At 49.8% G+C, this 16,562-nt stretch overlaps 1 protein-coding gene and 1 long non-coding RNA gene across 22 annotated transcripts in view; one reads left to right on the top strand and one right to left on the bottom strand.

The window, feature by feature from the left end:
* RBFOX3 (RNA binding fox-1 homolog 3) overlaps positions 1-16,562 on the top strand; it is a 523,127-nt gene that overhangs the window by 49,201 nt on the left and 457,364 nt on the right. The gene's annotated exons all lie outside the window — the stretch shown is intronic.
* On the bottom strand, positions 5,260-7,787 carry LOC144336038 (uncharacterized). The gene is made up of 3 exons (XR_013407433.1): positions 6,796-7,787; positions 6,335-6,660; positions 5,260-6,255 (listed from the first exon to the last, which is right to left on the bottom strand). It is a non-coding gene; the product is annotated as an uncharacterized LOC144336038 (long non-coding RNA).

Below are 16,562 nucleotides of genomic sequence, written 5' to 3'. Positions count from 1 at the left end.
TTCCAAATCTCTAAAGATTTTGAGACTCCTCTTTTGGACTTACTGTGGTGCAAGGTATATTTGTTTGAATTGTGGACACATCCTCCTTTGAGGGTGGAGCTGATTTTGGGAGAGGCCAGGTGCCCCCAGCTCTGTCTGGTGGGGAGCCTGGCCCATAGAGTTGGCTGGGACCCAAATGCTGGCTTCACTTCTTATTACGTGTGTGGTCTTGGACAAGTTATTGAATCCCCGTGAGCTTCAGTTTCCCCAACTGTGAAATGGGATCAAGCATCCTTCCTACCCCCGGGGCAGCTGAGAAAAGGAGAGGACACAGGTGAAGTCCTCCGCACGCCACCCAGTGCCAGGCTGAAGCTCAGGAAGCCCCTGCAGCTGCGGCTCTCGGGCTGGCCGTGCTGTCATGGGTGGGGAAGTGGGTGCGGGCATCTGTGGATGAAGGAGACCGAACGGCTTGCCGCCAGGAGTATTCTGGCTGTGGTGAGGTGAGGTTGTCGTGACAGTGCTGGCTGGCAGTCTTAGATTTGGGGAGTTGGTGCTGGAACATAAGCCGCTGACCCTCATGGTCCCTGGGTGCCTATTCCTTGATGTTCCTGGACACGCCATTTCCGGGTGGGCAGTAGCTGCTCATTACGTGCCCACCATCCCAGTAAACATAAAAATGAAATTGCTGTTTCTTGAGTACCTGTTCTGGCTGGTCCTGGGGCTACAGTCGAGGAGAAGTAAAGTGGTTGCCCTTTCACGCCTTCCACCAGCAGGACAGGGAGGGCACCTCATCTGCAGTGGGATGGAGAATGAAGCATGAATACCTGCGTGAGTTCACTGCTCTGCAGTTTGCAAAGTATCTGTGTATGTGAGAGCTGGGCATTCTTAGGCTTTTGGGGTCTCCCTCGGCCTTTCTCTGTGCTTTGCCCCGGCTCAGTGACCACCCAGCAACCATTTCAGCCCAGTCACTTCTACACTCAGTCTTTTGGGGCTGGGATGGAGATTGACGGTGGGTGGGGGAGGCTGTTACTTTGTACCTGATTTTCTAGGAGTTGCTGAAGACGCAACAGGGGTGTCACAAGATCCGTCCACCCACCACCCACCCACCCACCTATTCATCCACCTACCCATTCATTCATCCATCCACTCACCCACCCATCCTTCCACCCATCCACTATTCACCATCTACCCATCCATCCATCCACCCATTCATTCCCACCGACTATCTACCCACCCATCTATTCATCCACTCACCCACCCACCTATCCATCCACCTACCCATCCTCCTTCCATCCACTGTTCACCATCCACCCATCCATCCATCCACCCATTCATTCACCCATTCATTCGCCACCCACCCACCCATCTATTCATCCATCCACCCACCCATCCATCCACTATTCACCATCCACTCATCCATCCATCTACCCATTCATTCACCTATTCATTCACCACCTACCATCCACCCACCCACCCACCCATCCATCCACCCATCCACTCACTCACTATTCACCATCCACCTATCCATCCATCCACCCATGCATTCACCACCAACCATCGACCCACCCACCCACCCATCTATTCATCCACTCACCCACCCACCCACCCATCCATCCACCTACCCACCCTCCTTCCATCCACTATTCACCATCCACCCATCCATCCATCCATCCATTCACCCATTCATTCGCCATCCACCCACCCATCTATTCATCCATCCACACACCCACCCATCCTTCCACCCACCCACCCTCCTTCCATCCACTATTCACCATCCACCCATCCATCCATCCACCCATTCATCACCCATTCATTTGCCATCCACCCACCCATCTATTCATCCATCCACCCACCCATCCTTCCACCCACCCACCCTCCTTCCATCCACTATTCACCATCCACCCATCCATCCATCCACCCATTCATTCACCCATTCATTCGCTACCCAGCCACCCATCTATTCATCCATCCACCCACCCACCTATCCATCCACTATTCACCATCCACTCATCCATCCATCTACCCATTCATTCACCCATTTGTTCGCCACCCACCCACCCACCCACCTATTCATCCACCCACCCACCCACCCACCTACCCATCCTTCCACCCATCCACTATTCACTATCCACCCATCCATCCATTCACCACCGACCATCCACCCACCCACCCATCTATTCATCCACTCACCTACCCACCCACTCACCCATCTATCCACCTACCCACCTATCCTTCCATCCATCCACTATTCACCATCCACCCATCCATCCATCCACCCATTCATTCACCACCCACCCACCCATCTATTCATCCATCCACCCACCCGTCCATCCACTCATCCATCCACTATTCACCATCCACCCATCTACCCATTCATTCACCCATTCATCCACCACCCAACCATCCACCCACCCACCCACTCACCCATCCGTCCACCCACCATTCATCTATCTACCCATCCACCTATTCACCATCCACTATCCACCCATGCAAAATCCACTACCCACCATGTACTATCCATCAGTCACCATCCACCTACCCATCTACTATCCACCCATCCACCACCCACCACTTACCATCCATCCATTCACTTATCCACCCATCCATCCAATCATCCATCCCATCCACCCATTCACTATCCACCATCCACCTCACCTGCCACTCATCCACCCATCTACCAACTACCATCTACCACCCACTCACCACCCACCACCCACCATCGACCTACCATTTGCCATCTACCCATACATCCATTCTATAAATAATTAGTAAACACTTGATGCATGCTAGCTATTACTTTAGGCACCAGTAAGACAATCAAGGGAAAAAAAGACAGGCAACCCCCGCCCCTTCCATCCTCAGGGAGCTCTGTTCCAGTGAGAACAATTAATGTGCTAGAGGGTGAGGTCATCAGTGCTGCTGCCTGTGTAAGACTGGGGCTCCCAGGCCTGAGACCAGCCTGGCCAGTGCTCTCAGGGTCTCCTGGTGAGGACTCTCAGGAGTCCAGCTGCTGTCCCTCAGCTGAGCACCTGGCATGGACAATGCCTGGTAAATGCTTGCTATGTGAGGGCACCTGCCCATGTTGAATCAACACAGCCTCTGGGCCTCAGGGGTCCTGCTCCTTAGCAAGCTGCCCCTCTGTGCCCTCCATGTTGGCCCTGCGTCCCCTGGCATGCCCCCACACCCTTTGTCAATGTCCTTCTTGTGCAGCTGGCCTCGGTCCCTCCTGGTTCTCTCTCCCTCCTGCTCCCCGCAGGCCCACACAGCCTCCGCGCACTGTGGGTGGTGAGAATATGTGGTTAACAGGTTGACTAACCCAATCCCCGCAAGGCAGGGGAAGGCTGCTCCAGTAAATTTCCAAATGTGTCCGGGCTGACAATTTTGGTTTCCTTTCAAGCAGCGAGCGCATGGAGCCTGGCCGGGAGGGAAGTGTTCAGGGGCCCAAAACCACTTTGGAGGGCTGTTCCCGACTGCGGTCTTGCCTCCCTCCTGGGCAGCTGGGAAGTGTGGGCCCTGGTGTTTCTGCTTTGGAAGATCCTCCCCATCTACCCGCACACTGGGGCCCTCAGCCCTGCCCCTCAGCTGCCCCCAGCCAGTCTCTGCTCCTGGACCCTCCGGACGGTTCCCTGCTCTCTGCCAGTCACCAGACACTGGGTCGGCTCTCATGCACACAGGGCAGGAGATCCTGGCTCCCACTCCCCCTGTGTTAGCAAATATTTTTCTGAACTCCAATTTTCCTTCCTGCTCCTGTGCCAGGCCCCTCAGAGCAAAGGCGGCCACCCAGATAGACCCCCCGGGCTGGGCCACGCGGTTCTCTCAGCTCCTCTGAGGGGATGTCTTTCCTGCTCCCAAACAGTGAACAAAACACAAATCAGCCTCCCCGTGACATCACAAGCTGGTCTGCGATGGACCCTGTGATGGTTTGAGTCTGTCCCCTCTCCCTGCTTCCTGGGTTTCCTCGGCTCAGAAAATAGCGGTTTCAGGCTGTTTTTCTTAGATTTGAGTGTTTGTAATTTTTCTTCAAGCTGAATCTCAATTTACTTGGGAGCTACTTATCTTCCCTCCAGGTCTCCTCTGTTTCCCCGGCGTCCCCCTGCCCCAGCAAACAACTGCAGCGCCGCGCCCCACGTCCTCGGCAGGTTTTGCTTGTGACCTGTCTGTTGTCTTCCAGATCATTAGCTCGGATATTAAACAAAATTGGGGCCTTGCAGTGGCCCCGGAGGCCTCCCACGAGACGCCCCCGCCTGCCCGATACGCTGACATCTGCCGTTAGCCTTTGTTTATGGCTGTCCAACCTCCCTCAGCCTGTGCCTGTGTTTATAACAGAGCCAATCTAGTCCAATTTCACACAGAAAATTTCTTCAGACTCGTTTCTTCGGTCTCACCAACAGCCGCTAATTTGGTGGCACGTATGAAAATGGGCTGGTGATCCGTGGCTGTCACTTGATCATTGCTGCTCTTCCCCCCACCCCCCACCACCGGGCTCCCACGGCCCCACAGACGTGGTCTCTTTGGAATGTTCCGTAGTCTCAGAGGCTGCAGCTGTAGGATGGGGGCTTAGGTGTGTGCAGACCGGACTCGGGTTTTCTCGGGGTTTGGAGGGCGGCCCTTGTTGGCTTCTCCATGGCTGGGTGGGTGGGTGGGCAGGGGGAACAGACCAGATAGAGACTAAGAGTCCAGGGCCTGGGGCCACACTGCCTGGATTGGAATTCCAGCCTACCTGCTCGTTTTCTGGGCAATTTCTCTTCTCTTCTCTTCTCTTCTCTTCTCTTCTCTTCTCTTCTCTTCTCTTCTCTTCTCTTCTCTTCTCTTCTCCTTCCTCTTCTTCTTCTTTCTTCTTTCTTCTTCTTCTTTCTTCTTCTTCTTTCTTCTTCTTTCTTTTTGAGAGAGTGTCTTGCTCTGTCACCCAGGCTGGAGTGCAGTGGTGCGACCTCGGCTCATTGCAACTTCCGCCTCCTGATTCAGCCTCCCGAGTACCTGGGATTACAGGTGCCCGCCACCATGCCTGGCTAATTTTTATATTTTTGGGTAAAGATGGGGTTTCACCATGTTGCCTAGGCTGGTCTTGAACTCCTGACCTCAAATGATCTACCACCCTCAGTCTCCCAAAGTGCTGGAATTATAGGTGTGAGCCACCATGACCGGCCTTGTCAGTTTCTTAGTAGAGTTCTTTGGAGACCATGGAGACAGATGTGGAAAGCCCTGAGCACTAGCTGGACACAGGGTGAACCCTTGGGCAGCAGCAACTCCTGCCATTGAAGAGTCCTTGATCTTGTCCCTTTCCCCGCACTCCCCTTCGGTGGACTCTGTGCCTGCAGAAAGTCCCTCCCTTCCTAGGAATTTTGCCATCTCAAGACGTTGATGGATGTGCTGCCTTCTCAGATATTTTCTTATTTTGCCTTTTCCAGTAAATATTTTACCCGTCTTTTCTTCCTAGTTCATATATTTTCATTACTGGCAAAGTTATTAAATTAGTTTGAGTCTTTTAAGTAGCCGTTAATTTCACATCAGCCCTAATTTGTGCACTTGATTTCCCGCCCCCCCCACCCCCTCTGGATGTGGTTACAGCTCCTCCTCCTCCTGTTGCTCATTTGTGCTGAAATCAACACTTCCTGCCCTACAGCTCCCTGTAAGCCTTCCTGTGGGCGGCCTGGGTAGAGCTACCTCCGTCAATTCCGTTTCCAGCATGATCTGTTCCCTCCTTGGCCACTCAAATGCTTTACGGAGCCACACGGGCACTCCTCCTCCTCCCGCCACTGAATGGAACTGCTATCTGTTTTGCCTTATGTCTTGACATCCCCTCCTGTATTCATTTCTTTGGGTTCCCAGAACCTAAGCCAGTGCCCGCCCCAGAGTAAGTGCTCACTGGTGTTTGAAGGGTTGGCGGGGAGGAGTGGAGACCAGCTTGGTTTGGAAAACTCAGTCTACTCTAGGCCTGGCTGGTAGCAGGTGTGAGACCTTGGGTAAACTGCTCTCCTGACCCTGGTCTTTGCTTCCCCATCTGTAAAGTGGAGAAATTGCATCTGGATGATTGCAAGTATGCTTTCCCAGTCTGACATTCTAGAATCTTCCATTTCTTCTGCTCTGTGGGCATTGATTCATCTTTCCAATGGGGCCTGTCTTCACTGTATGGTATTGGGTTTTGGTGACATTGTTGTTGTTGGAGTTCTGGGATGATGTAATTGTTGTCATTGTTGTCAATACCATTGCTACTGCCACTGCCTTCTACTACCACCATCACCACTATCATCATCATCACCACCGTTATCACCACCACTGCCATCACCACCATCATTACTATCATCTTCAGCACCACCGTTACCATCACCACCATCATTACTATCATCATCACCACCATCATCACCATCACTGCCATTATCATCATTATCATCGCCATCACCACCATCACTACTATCATAATCACCATCACTACCACCACTGCCACCACCACCATCATTACTATCATAATCACCATCACCATTACTGCCATCGTTATCCATTGCTACCACTATCACCGCCATCACCACCAACATTATTGTCACCACTGTTACCATCACCACCATCACCACTATCATCATCATACCACCACTGCCATCACAACCATCATGACTATCATCATCATCACCATTACCACCATCATCGCCATCACTGCCATTATCATCACCATCACCACCATCACTACTATCATAATCACCATCACCGCCACCACTGCCATCATCACCATTGCCACCATCACTGCCATCACCACCACATTACTATCATAATCACCATCACCACCATTACTGCCATCGTTATCACCATTGCCACCACTATCACCACCATCATGACTATCATCCCATCACCACCACCACCATCACTGACATATAATCACTATTACCACCACTACCATTATCACTACCCTCATCTCCATCACTACCACCACCATCATCACCACCATCACTACCACTACCACTACCACCACGGCCATCACTATCACTGCTTCCTGAGTGCTTACCATGGGCCAGGCATTGTGCTGGGTGTGTGATATCTATCACCCATGTGATTTTTACAATCATCCGTTGGGGATATGGATACTCTTCTCCCCATTTCAGAGGTGAAACATCTGAGGCACAAAGAAACTATTTGCCTGGGGTCCCACAGCTAGTGGTGGCAGATCTGATTCCAGTTCAAGTCTGTCTGACACTCAAGCCTGTGTTCTGACTGCCCTGCCCTGTGGGCCCTCTTTGTTCCCCTCAGGCTGGTTTCCTTTGCTTTTTGTGACTGCACATTTTAGCTGCTCATGAGGCTGAGTTCTGTCCATTGTTGTTCTGTGGTTTGGAGAAGTCCTTAACTTCTCTAAGCCCAGGTTTCCTATACCATAATAGAGGGAGAGGAAAATCCACCTCGTGGTGGTGTCTGAGGATTAAAAAACTTTTGCTTATCAGAACCTAACACAGTGCCTGGCATAGAATTAATACTCAAATATTGGTTTTAGAATTATTATGATTGTATAGTACATCAAAATTACTATCCACTCTGTAATTTTTCCCACAAATGTATATGGAAAACCTTCCATGTGTGAGACCCTGTGTTAGGTGCTAGACATCTGGAACTGAGCAGGGTGTGGTCCCCACCTCCTAGGAGCCCAGCCTGCTGGGGAAGGCAAAGTGGAAACAGCACAGCACAATGAAGTCAGGCTCACAGCAGGGTGTGAAGCACCCACAAAGAAAGGGCCAGCAGGGCCAGGTGAGGGGTGACCGTGAGTGTGGATGGAGAGGATGCACAGCCTTAAATGCACAGCCAATAAAAATGAGAGAACAAAAATAAGTCAGCTAAGCTTATGGTTCAAAAAAGTTAGGAAAAGGACAAAAAGTAATATACTGAAGAAAAGTAGGAGGAAGCCATTAATGGACTAATAGAATAACAATGGGCCACAAAATAGAAAAATGGGACTAGTAAATAAAAGCTGTTTTCTGGGAAAAGTTAGATGAACCACTAACAAACATAGTCAAGGTTAGAAGCCAAGAAAGCAGCCAGGCATAATAGCTCATGCCTGTAATCCCAGCATTTTGGGAGGCTGAGGCAGGTGGATCGCCTGAGGTTGGGAATTCGAGACCAGCCTGGCCAATGTGGTGAAACCCCATCTCTACTAAAAATACAAAATTAGCCAGATGTGGTGGTGGGTGCCTGTAATCCCAGCTACTTGGGAGGCTGAGGCAGGAGAATTGCTTGCACCCAGGAGGCGGAGGTTGCAGTGAGCCGAGATCTCACCACTGCACTCCAGCCTGGGCAACAGGGAGAGAGAGAGACTCTGTCTCAAAAAACAAAACAAAACAAACAACAACAACAAACAAACAACAAACAAAAAACCCCAAGAAAGCCCAAGGAACACATAATGAGGAATAACAAGGCAGAAATATAATTTACCAAACTGATCAATTTCTAGGGAAGAGAGAAAGTTTCTAAGCTACTCCCACACAAAGCTTGTGGTCTGGATGTTTCCACAGGGGAATTTGAACGAAACCTTTAAAGAGCAGGTGCTTCCAACGCTAATTAAAGTGTTCCACAGCAAACACAAAGAAGAAAAAGTCTAAGTAATTTTCCTAAAGTGAGAATAAAATTTTTTTTAATCTGACAAATATTGTACAAAAATAAAACTACGGACCAGTCTCACTTATAAATATCAATGCAAAAATTTAAGTAACAGATTACCAAATAGGATCCAAGCATCATCTTAAAATAATAATACCCTGTGTCTAGTTGGAGTTTAGTCTAGCAATGCAAGAATGGTTTAATAGGAAGAAATCTATTTATATAATGCATCATATTAATAAATATAGAGAATTAACACATGATTATCTTTTTTAATACTGAAAAAGCATTTAACAAAATTCAGCATCCATTCTTGATAAACATTCAGCAAAACAGAAATTGGTGTTTTCTTAACGTGCCTGTAATCATATTCAAAACTCATTTTTTTCTTAATGTGGAAACACTGAAGTTAAGAAAAAAGCAAGGATGCCTACTCTTGTTACTACTATTTCATATTGTAGCAGAAGCATTAGCCAATGCAATCAGACAAGAAAAGAAATGAGAAGACTAAATATTGGAAAGGAGGGGCTAAAAGTATTACCCTTTTTTTAGATGATATAATTGTATACTTGGAAAATCCTAGAGAATCCATGAAAAACTACTACAACCAACAAGATAATCCCATGTATGCATGTATGCATGTCCATATGTATATATGTATCTATCTTACAACAGTAATATAATGGGAGAAAAGGCCCCTATTTATGATAACAACAAAAATAAAATATTAGGAATAAACTTAAGACGTGCAAAATGCATGTGCAAAAACCTTCACACTCCTGAAGAACATTTTTTACACCTCGATAAACTCCAAATGGAGCCAAGAGTTAAAGTCAGCAAATATTTCTTGAATTACAATGGAATCATTATAATTCAACAAATATTTGCTGACTTGAATGCCTTCCATACACCAGGCCCTGTTCAGACCCTGGTGATACAACAGTGAACAAAACATAGAAATTCCTACCCCCGTGGAGCTTGCATTCTAGGTGGGAAACAAATAAAAAGATTGTAACTTAGATAATGATAATTTTTGTGGCAAAATATGCTGCTGGGAGAGGAGTCAGGGGCAGGTTGCAGTGTGAAGAGTGGGGGCCATGAAAGGCTTTGCTGATGTGTGATGTTTAAGCCATTATTTTTAGTCATTTATTGTTTAACTTTTCATGTGTTTATTTTGCATCCTAAACTAGCTCAGAAGCTCCCTGCATTTTCCATAGCATACAGGCCTATAGTAAGGTTTCAATGCATTAATTTGTTTAAGTTATCAGATTTTGAAGACTTGAATTTTTCTTTACTATGCTGGATTATCCGTATTTAATCTTGATCTTCTAGGGTCTTTCCATTCTGCTACCCACAAAACCTTGTTTTTGTGGAATGGAAAGCCTCCAAAACTCTTATTATTCAAAATGTGGTCCTTGGACCAATGTCAGCATCATGTAAGGGCTTATTAGAAACACAAATGTTTGAGTCCCGCCCTGCGCCTACTGAATTTTAGGATCTGCATTTTAAACAAAATTTTTGGGTGCTTTGTACGCATATTGTATTAGTCTATTTGCATTGCTCTAAAGGAATACTCGAGGCTGAGTAATTTATAAAGAACAGTTTATTTGGCTCATGGTTCTGCAGGCTGTACATGAAGCGTAGTGTTGGCATCTGTTTCTAGTGAGGGCTGCAAGAAGCTTACAATCACAGCGGAAGGTGAAGGGGAGCCAGAGTGTCACATGGTGAGAGAGGAAGCAAGACCGTGAGGAGAAAGTTCCAGACTCTTTTAAACAACCACATCTCATGTGAACTCACAGAGCAAGAACTCACTCATTACCAGGAGGTTGGCACCAAGCCATTCATGAGGGATCCACCTACCTATCTATCCATCTTCCATCTGCCCATCCATCCATCCACCCATCTTCTCATCCATCTACCTATTCAACCAGGCATCCATCCATCCACCCACCCATCTATCCACCCATCCATCCACGCATTCCACCAGGCCCCACCTCCAACATTGGGGATTGCATTTCAACATGAGATTTGGAGGGGACAAATATCCAAATTATATTACATGTTAAAGTTGAAAAGCATTTTCTTAGCCTCTGGCTTTGCAAGTTCCCTTCTTGTTCAGCAGAAACCAGGGGCTGGGGGAGACAGGGAATCGCCCTGCTCATGTTGGTATCAGCTTCTCACAGATAACTGCCTTTGCATAGCCTGGATTCCCAAGGGCCTCCCAGGAAGTACCAGCAAGGTGTGTTGAAAAACTCTGGAACTGTTCTGTCCAATACAGCAACTACTAGTTGCATGCAACTATTTAAATAAAATTTCATTTGTTCAGATATACTAGCCACATTTCAAGTGTTCAATAGCCACATGGGGCTAGTGGCTATCATACTGGATAGCACAGGTATAGAGCATTCTTGTCCTCACAGAAAGTTCTATTGGATAGCACTCACTGATGTAGACTATACCAGGTCCTAGATTTTGAGAATTTTTGAATTGCAAAGTCAAATGATTTCTGTCCATTTGCTTCCATTTATTTCAACAGAGTATCATCCAGCTGTCTGTCCATATATCAGCCCACTCACTGACCATCCATCCACCCACCCACCCACCCATTCATCCACACACCCACCCATCCACTTATCCATTCTTCCATCCACTCATCCATCTACCTATCTACCCATCCACCTACCTATCGGTCCATCTTTTCATCCATCTATCTGTTCATCCATCTGCCCACCCATCTGTCCACTCATCATCCATCCACTCATCCATCTCTTCATCCTCCTAGTCATTTTGTCATTATGGAAATGATTATAGCATGTAGTGGTACTTTGATAAATACCTATTAGATAAACTATAGAATGGTCTACTTGTCCTTCATCCCAAGCTTGGGTACTAGACATGTGTGTGTGTGTGATGTACTTCCTTACCATGGGCTTGTGGACCTGCATCTGGACTTTCTCCCTGATGTCTGGGCCCCCTTTTACTGTACCAGTTTAGCCTTCCTGGCACCATAATCTCTCAATTCCACGATTTCTCCTGCCTGAGCCGGTTAATAAACTGGCTCCCATGGAAGAGGTCTGGCTTCATGGAGCTGCCCCTTGTACATCAAAGCTACATAAACTTTTAGGGTGATACCCCTGGGAGCTGGGATGCCCTCTGGCCCTCTTGTTTCCCTAGGCTCAGTGCTCTTTTTCCCTAAGCCCCTGTGTTCCTGCCTGACCTCTCCTATTTGTGTTCAGGTTCACAGGCCTGACTGGGCCCTGGCTGGGGAAGTTTTCCTGGTGTAGACCTCAGAAAATAGGGGAAAATGGTCCCAACAGGGAACAATTGACTCGGGGATGTGCGAGAGCTCTGGGTGGTGCCCAGCACAGCCGGCCAGGATGCCCACGTCCTGTCCTGCCAGTTAGCTATCCACTAGTTTTTTTTTTTTTTGGTGTGTGTGGTCTTCCCAGAACATGAGGGTTTTTTAGGTAAACTGCTTCATCCATCATGTCACTAAAGCCTGGAGTTTTCTCACTTTTTATGACGATTCAACGTTCCCTGATCTAATGTTAGCTCTGACCAGGCCGAGGCCTGTGCCCACAGCTGCTGAGCCCTCTCCATTGTGCTATTTGGCCCCATGGTGACGGTCAGATTCCTTTCCCAGAGAGACAGGGCATGAGGCTCACAGTGGGGGCAGCACCTGCTATGCCTTCCTTTGTCTCCCTCCCCAGGGCTCCTCCCCCAGTGCCCACAGGAAGGCCTCAGGCCTGCCCCACTGAGGGCCCCCATCATCCTTGGTGTCCCCAGGGGCCCGCTTCGGGTGGGAGGCTGGAATCACCACCCCATTTTGACACAGACACAAATCATTGTTATGATCCTTAAAGATGGTTTTGGTCCTCTAACCCTGGTATCGGATTCACTTGCTCTCAAGTCTCTGCAGAAACATTAGCTTTGCTGCCTCGAAGCTGCAGTTGGGGCTCATTTCTACGGAGCTGCATCCCTCTCCCTGTCTCTGGTGGAGAAAGGGAGGCCATCTGCTCATTCCTGGGGTTGTGCCGGACGAGCCCCGGAGGAGTGGCCTGGGACCAACCAGCGGGCGGAACTTCTCTGCTCCAGGCTCCTACCTGTGGGTTGAGCCCCGTCAACCTCCCTTAGGACTTTAAAGTAAGGCCAGCTTGTGCCTGGCAGAACCCAGAGAGACTCATGAAAATCCTGAGGCTGTGTGGCTGCCACTTGCTGGCAAGGCTTTCCTCAGCCTTCCCGGAAGGGCAGACAAAGCCTGGCCTGGTTATAACTGGTGTTTGCTCTGCCCTGGGGACAAGGGACCTTGGTCAGTGCATCTGCCCATCCCAAGCCTCAGTTTCTTCATCTGCAAAACAGTGACCATGATTCCACCACCTCACAGCCTGGAGAAGAGGAAGGCGTGAGATTATGCCAGCAAAGTGCCTTACGGTCAATATGGATTTGTTACTGCAACAATTACCATGGTCTCTAGTGAGGTAGCGACGGCACTTGCTAGCTTGCAGGGTTTTTATGAGGATAAAATAAAATGCCACGAGGTAGCTGTCATATATTCGTTCTGCAGATATTTTTCGAGCACTCGTATGCCAGGTCCTGAAGCAGGCACTGGGGCTACAGTAATACATACAACGCATGCCCAAAGACATGCACACCCCGTAGAGACGGCAGCAGGCTGTTCTCCACTTGTGGCAGTGGGCTGCATTGCCTGGACAGGCTGGAATGTCCCCTAATTTACAGCTGGGGAAACTGAGGCCTGAGCTGGGCCCCTCTCCAGCATCTGATGCTGCCTCAAGAGCTGCACTTCTCTCGGACCTCTGGGAGCCTCTTAGTTCATACCATCGTCCTGGGCACAGCTGTGGTTCCTGCAGGAATAAAGTGCACAGGCTTTGGGGGTGGTGACAGCCATGCCACAGGGCTGCCGGGCCCTTTGAGAAGACGGGAGCTGCTGTCTTCCCCACAGGCAGCACGCTGACTTGGACCTCCGAGCCTTGGGAGTCACAGATGCAAGCCAGCCCTTCTGTTCCAGGAGCTCGTGGGAGGGTGAGGCGGGGGCATGTCCAGAGAGGGCAGCCTCAGGCCCGAGGCCCCAGTGCTCTGGTGGCCTCTGAAACTCTGCTGTGTGCCAGGCCAGGCCCTCCTGGGTAGACTCCGGGAGCTGAGCTGGAGCTGGGGGCACCAGGAGCTGTGCCCGCCTCCACCGCCTGCCCTTTCTTTAAGGGAGGCACAGCCCGTGCCACATTGGGCTAGGTTTCCAGGTAGAAGCCACTAGCCCTGAGTGGAAACTCTGCCTGGGAACTTGATTTTTCCGTAATATTCGAGGAAACGGGGGGAGACAGGAAAAGAAAATGTTTGGAGTAGTCGAGGATAGGGTAAAGAGAGAGGCTGGTCCTCTCCCAGGAGGTCAGGGGTTGGCCAGCCCCCGGCAGGGCCTCCATCAGATGAACCCACTGGCTGCTTGACCAAGTGAAGGGCTGGAGGTCCGAGTCCTTCACTGGGGTGCCAGGGATGTTGGGTGAGGCTGTGAATCGGTGGTGTGCGTGGCTGCGAGTACAGCCCAGGTACCCAACCCAGGCCTTGTCCAGGGAGAGGGGCTGTGGTACAGCCCCCCGCCTGCTGCCCCCAAAAGCCCACCATCCTCCCCAAGCCTGCTCCGCTGGTCTCCGCAGGTGCTGGATGGCAGCCCCTGGACTCGGTGTGGCTTGTGCTATGATCTCTTCTCCCCAGTGGATGTTCCCCGAAAGTGAAGCTCACACAATTCTCAATTCTAATGTGTGCTGGGGGTGTGTGTTTGTTTGGATGAGTGGACTCAGCTCCAGTTCTGAGGAGAGAGGGACCAGGAGGGCTTGTCTGGGGATTCGGCTCCTGAAGGTCCTATTCTTAGTCTCTTTGTCCCTCCCACAAGCAACAGTTTTGTTTTTTTTTTTTTTTTTTTTTTTTTGAGATGGAGTCTTCCTCTGTTCCCCGGGCTGGAGTGCCGTGATACAATCTCGGCTCACTGCAACCTCTGCCTCTGGGATTCAAGCAGTTCTCCTGCCTCAGCCTCCCCAGTAGCTGGGATTATAGGTGCACACCACCACCCCAGGCTAATTTTTGTATTTTTAGTAGAGACGGGGTTTCACCATGTTGGTCAGGCTGGTCTCAAACTCTTGACCTCGTGATCCACCTGCCTCGGCCTCCCAAAGTGGCATGAGTGATTTTTTAATAGAAAAGTGAACGCCTGGGGGGTTGGCTTGAAAGATGCTTTTATCTCTAACCTGTGGCAGATGCAGGTGCCCCAAGGTAATTGTTCACCTGCTGGGATCCCTGGGGCTCCTTGTCCAGTCCTGGATGGAAGGGTCAGGCTCAGACCCACCTTCCCTTTTGGTCCCTGAACAGAGTTCCTGCTGAGTAGTGGGACTTAAGAATGAGGAAGGCACTGGGTGCAGTGGCTCACACCTGTAATCCCAGCACTTTGGGAGGCCGAGGCGGGTGGATCACCTGAGGTCGGGAGTTTGAGACCAGCTTGACCAACAGGGAGAAACCCGTCTCTACTAAAAATACAAAAATTAGCCAGGCGTGGTGGTGCATAACTGTAATCCCAGCTACTCCAGAGGCTGAGGCAGGAGAATCGCTTGAACCTGGGAGTCAGAGCGTGCAGTGAGCAGAGATCGTACCACTGCACTCCAGCCTGGGCAACAGGGTGAGACTATGTCTCCAAAAAAAAAAAAAAAAAAAAAAAAAAAAGAATGAGGAAGGTACTGCCCGGAATGCCAGTGGATGGGAGGGAACCAAGCCATGTGCTGCTTCTGGTGCAGCTTGGGGTGCTGTCAGGTGGGTGGGCATGGAGGGGGCTACAGACAAGCCATCGATCATCCCTGTTTAGGGGAATCGTCTTGCTCTTTGGAGTGCTGGAAATCAAGGGCTTTGAGCAGATAGGGCTCTGTGTTTATTCAGAGCCACACTGCAGCAGTGGGGCATTGGTGATGACATTCATCTGATGGCCGTTTGTGGGGCTGAAAAGGGAGACGTCTGTATTCACTCAGCTGGTGCTCCATAAACCTGTGCTTCCTTTCTGGGGTGACATCCTCTGTGTTGGTGGGAGAGCAGCCTGGGGTTCGGGCTTTCCGCTGAGGTCCTGGATGGGTCCACATGGTTGTCGTTCATCAGTGGTGGCAGGTGGACTATAGATCAGGGAGATGGAAAACTCCTGGGGTCCAGACTGTGGCTATGACCTTTCTGGATCTACCTATAGCCATTGAAAATTATTTGCTTTAAATTTGTCATTATGCAAATCTGCAAGATGTATCCACATATCTGAGATTTATCCAAGTTGTAGCATGATGGCTTATGCAGTAGTATACATGCATGTATGTGTGCACGCACACACACGTGCACATGTGCACACACACACACAGTCTTTCCAATTAGCTATATAGGAATGATCAAAGGAGAACCTTCCATGCCCCATGAGAACTGCCAAATAAATGGAGTGAGCCGAGTGAGCTGGTGGGATTGAGTGTGCACGGCTGTGCCTGAGTGTGCATGTCCGGAACCGTTCTCGTGGCTGTGAGAACCTGGAGCAGGGTGGTGAGAGCTCAGGGCAGCTGGTGACATGCTGTAAGGGGAACTGCAGTCTCAGCTGGGAGGCGGAATTGGATAATAGGAGGTGGGTTGGACAGCGTGCCCTGGGGAAAGAATTAAGGACTCCCCTCTTGTTTTCTCGGAAGTGTTCGGAAGGGAAGGCAGACATTGAGCCAATCGGCTACCTGGAAGGAAGTGACCTGGGAATCTTGGAACACCAAGTCAGGCCTAGGAGACCGCTGCTCCCTCTGGGCCCCTGGAGGCTGATTGTTGCCAAGGTGGCTGAACTGGGGAGAGGCCAGGCAGGAGCAAGGGCAGAGGGCATGGGATAGTCTCCGGTGGGACCCTGTGGCCATCTCCCCAGCCGGGCTGTTTTCTCTTCTTCCCTATGTTGCTGGGGAGCCTTCCAATCAGGCTAATCCTGGCCTCTTGATCCAAAACCCAAGCACGGC

Source organism: Macaca mulatta, chromosome 16 (assembly GCF_049350105.2).
Source record: "Macaca mulatta isolate MMU2019108-1 chromosome 16, T2T-MMU8v2.0, whole genome shotgun sequence".
Taxonomy (NCBI): Eukaryota; Metazoa; Chordata; class Mammalia; order Primates; family Cercopithecidae; genus Macaca; species Macaca mulatta.
Note: the sequence above shows the minus strand (reverse complement) of the source record. Positions and strands in the feature narration are given on the sequence as shown.